We start from the raw sequence: 4,321 nt of genomic DNA, 5'->3' as shown, positions 1-4,321 counted from the left end.
ATTCTCCTGCCTCAGCCTCCCGAGTAGCTGGGACTACAGGCGCCCACCACCACGCCCAGCTAATTTTTTTGTATTAGTAGAGACAGGGTTTCACCATATTGGCCAGGCTCGTCTCGAACTCCTGACCTTGTGATCCACCCACCTTGGCCTCCCAAAGTGCTGGGATTACAGGCGTGTGCCACCACGCCCAGCCCGATCCTGTGTTTTTTGTTGAAATGATTCTACCAGTGATTAGTGGCTACTGAGAGTTTTACAGGGTTATACATTGTTAAGGGACCAAGAATCAAATACAAAAAATGTAAAAGGAACTGTAAAATCCCTTGGTCATTCATAAATAAATGTCTAAATTAGGAATAGTAATTAATAATTGAATTTTCACTCATGAATATGTTCTGAATATTTAATATTTATTTCTATTATTTCTGTTAAGGTATTCCATTAAATCTAATTTAGAAGAATGGTATGTATAAATTAGCATTAGAATACAAATGTAAATACTTTTAATGAAATTTTGCAACTTTTTAATATTTTAACATAGTTTTCTATTTGTCTTTATTTCAAGTACCAGAATTACAAAATATCTAAGTAATATATTTTTGTTGTTGTTTTAGGGCTTAAGGGTTAATTCACCCTGAGTATATTAATATAATAAAAAGATCACTCGATGTTTTGTCACTTTATTTCAACATTACAATTTAAAAGCAATTTGTCAATTACCTTTACTTTAATAAACATGCAAGTGTAGCCCATCCCTGAAACCTTAGAAAGCAAATTGAAAATCACTGAAAAAAGACACAGCAAATACGAAGTTGCCCTGAGGGTTTGGTCCCTAGAATAAGTTACTTGTCAAAACAAGTTCACTGCTGAAGAAACTGGCTGATTTGAAGCCACATGGAGATGAGAGAAAATGACTGACCAGTTTCGTCCTGTGGAATACATTCAGAATGTCCTGTGTGTTCTCTGACTGTGCCCAGGAGAGGATTATACTTCCTAGTCTCTTCACGGGTTTTCCCCCTTTGAACGGGATTTTACCAGCCCTCAAGGCTGTTTTGCTTTTCAACTAAGCACTGTACCGTGGTCACCCACCTACTGCCCCGGAAAGCCGGGGATAGTGGCTGTGGCACCCTCGATTGGAAAGCTGGGTGGGCTGAGCCATGGGAGGAAGGTCATGGCCAGGGCTTGGGCTGTGAGCCAACCCTGTGGGGAGGTGTGGCCTTAGACCACCCAGCAGGATGGAGGCGGGTCTGCGGAATCCTCACCACAACCATGCAAGGCCGGTGTTGTCATCCTCAACAACAGAGCAGGGGCAGCTGCCAGGCACACACAGCCACAGCTGCAGGGCAAAGCTGCCCCTGCTGCCCTCTGACTGCGGAGAGGAAGGTGCTGGTCCAGAGGAACCTTGGCACTGTCTGGTTCTTGAAAATAGTATGGGGGATCCTGACTCCACTGATGGATCAGTTACCAGGGAGTGTTTGACCACACCTTGCCTCTGCCTCAGTTTCCTCACCTGTAAAATGGAACTGAGGGTCCCTTTGCTGTGCACTGAAAAGGGGACACACTCTAGGCACTTTCCAGCCCTCTGCACAGCTGGCCTCAGGGTGTCAGGCACCTCCCTAAATGGGGAGCACTTCTGAGTGTCAACTGAGGTGAGGCCCAGCCGGCAGAGGGCAGTGGACAGCCCAAAGGCAGGGGAGCCCCCACTGCCCACCCACCCAGCTGCAAACACCCACCAGAGCATCTTCCAAACTCTGGTGTTCCCGGGGCATCCCTGCTTCCTGAGAATGAAGCCCTGGAGCAGGGCCAGGCAGGGGGAGGGAGGGAAATCTCTCACCCTAGGAACTTTGTGTGTGTGTGACGGAATCTCACTCTGTCGCCCAGGCTGGAGTGCAGTGGCACAACCTCGGCTCACTGCAACCTCTGCCTCCAGGGTTCAAAGGATTCTCCTGCCTCAGCCTCCCGAGTAGCTGGGACTACAGGCATGTGCCACCACACCCGGCTAATTTTTGTATTTTTAGTAGAGACAGGGTTTCACTATATTGGCCAGGCTGGTCTCGAACTCCCAACCTCAGGCGATCCACCTGCCTTGGCCTCCCAAAGTGCTGGGATTGCAGGCGTGAGCCACTACGCCTGGCTTGGAACTTTTTTTTTTAATTCCAAAGACAGGGTCTCACTCCGTTGCCCAGGCTGGAGTGCAGTGGTGCCACCATGACTCACTGCAGTCTCCAACTCCTGGGCTCAAGCCATCTTCCCTCCTCAGTCTCCTGAATAGCTGGGACTACAGGCATAAGCCACCACCCCCAGCTAATTTTTGTGTGTGTGTATGTGTGTATATGTGTGTGTGTGTGTATGTGTGTGTATATATATGTGTATATATGTGTGTATATATGTGTGTGTATATATGTATGTGTGTATATATACATATATATAGATATATATATTAGAGGTGGGGGTCTCGCCATGTTGCCCAGGCCCCCCACAAACTTTGATCACCAACATCAGTGTCCTCAGCAGCCCGTTTGCCTCTGTAATGTGGATTTCACACCTCCTGTGTTGTGACAGACTGCTGTTACTACTTGAGACCGTCATCACGAGACTGAAGGAAGGGGGACGAACATAGAAATGAAAACTTAAAACAAAAGGGACTATTTTAAAGGAAGGGTAACACGGGGAAGAAGGAGAGAGCTCCCTGCTTCTAGTGAGCAAAGGCACCGCCTGCCCGAGCTTCCACAGCCCTTCATATTTATTGGGTAGCAAGAGCAGGGAGGAGGAGGTAACAACTTGTCAGCTGCTTAATTGATCACAGGTTCATATTGTTACTAACAGGCTTCAGATGTACCTAATCACAGGAAACACTGCGCTTGAGGCATGACTGCCCTCGGCATTCCTTCTGGGCGGCAGACGCAGTTTGTCAGTTTGCCAACGTTCTGCATTTATGAGAAACAGTTTGCCGTTTACTCATAGCACCTCCAGTGCTATACTGAGTTGATCGCGACCCTCACTCTTTCAGCCTGCAACAGTGTGCTACTCCAGGTAGCAGCGTCAGGCAGCACTCTGTTGCCTGGTGCTGGGGGGTGAATGTGCCCCACAAATTCACAGGCTGGAAACTCACTGCCAGGTGCAACAGTATAGGCAGGTGGGGCCTGACAGTAGGTGCCGCCCTCATGGTTGGATTTGTGCAACAATAAAAGGACTTGGGGCCAGACACAGTGGCTCACACCTATAAACCCAGCACTTTGGGAGACCGAGATGAGAGGATCACTGGCGTCCAGGAGTTCAAGACCAACCTGGGCAACATAGTGAGACCCTATCTCTACAAAAAATAAAAAATTAGCTGGGCATGGTGGTATGGGCCTGTAGTCCCACCTATTTGGGTAGCAGAGGCAGGAGGATCACGTGAGCCCTGGAGGTCGAGGCTGAAGTGAGCCGTGATCATGTCAGTGCACTCAGCCTGGGTGAAAGAGTGAGACCCTGTCTCAAAAAAAAAAAAGTGGGCCGGGCATGGTGGCTCATGCCTGTAATCCCAGCACTTTGGGAGGCTGAGGTGGGCAGATCACCTGACGTCGGGAGTTCGAGACTAGCCTGACCAACATGGAGAAACCCCATCTCTACTAAAAATACAAAATTAGTCGGGTGTGGTGGCGCATGCCTATAATCCCAGCTACTTGGGAGGCTGAGGCAGGAGAATCGCTTGAACCCAGGAGGCGGAGGTTGCGGTGAGTCGCGATCATGCCATTGCACTCCAGCCTGGGCAACAAGAGTGAAACTCCATCTCAAACAAAAAAAAGTGGGTGGGGGGTCTTGGGTGTGGGATCCCCCTCTGCCTTCCACCCTGTGAGGACACAGCCTACCTTCCCTCTCTCCCTCCAGAGGATGCTTGGATTCCCAGCCTCCACGGCTGTTAGAAAGAAACCTCTGCTTTCTATAAATTAACCTGTCTCCAGTATTTTGTTATAACAAGCAGACTAAGACACCTGATCCTCTTTTTTTTTTATTGTTTGAGATAAGGTCTCGCTCTGTCATCCAGACTGGAGTGCAGTGGTGTGATCTCAGCTCACTGCAACCTTCAACCTCCTGGGCTCAGCTGATCCTCCTGCCTCAGCCTCCTGTGTAGCTGGATCTACAGGCACGTGCCACCACACCCAGCTAATTTTTACACTTTTGTACAGGGGAATCTCACTATGTTACCCAGGCTGGTCTGGAACTCCTGAGCTCAACTGATGCCCCCACCTCAGCCTCCCAACATGTTGGCATTACAGGCATGAGCCACCACACCCCTGAAGCGGTGGCCTGCCCCTCCACACCTGTGGGTGTTTCTCGTTAG

The sequence above is a fragment of the Mandrillus leucophaeus genome, unplaced genomic scaffold (assembly GCF_000951045.1).
Source record: "Mandrillus leucophaeus isolate KB7577 unplaced genomic scaffold, Mleu.le_1.0 Scaffold330, whole genome shotgun sequence".
NCBI classification, from domain to species: domain Eukaryota; kingdom Metazoa; phylum Chordata; class Mammalia; order Primates; family Cercopithecidae; genus Mandrillus; species Mandrillus leucophaeus.
Note: the sequence above shows the minus strand (reverse complement) of the source record.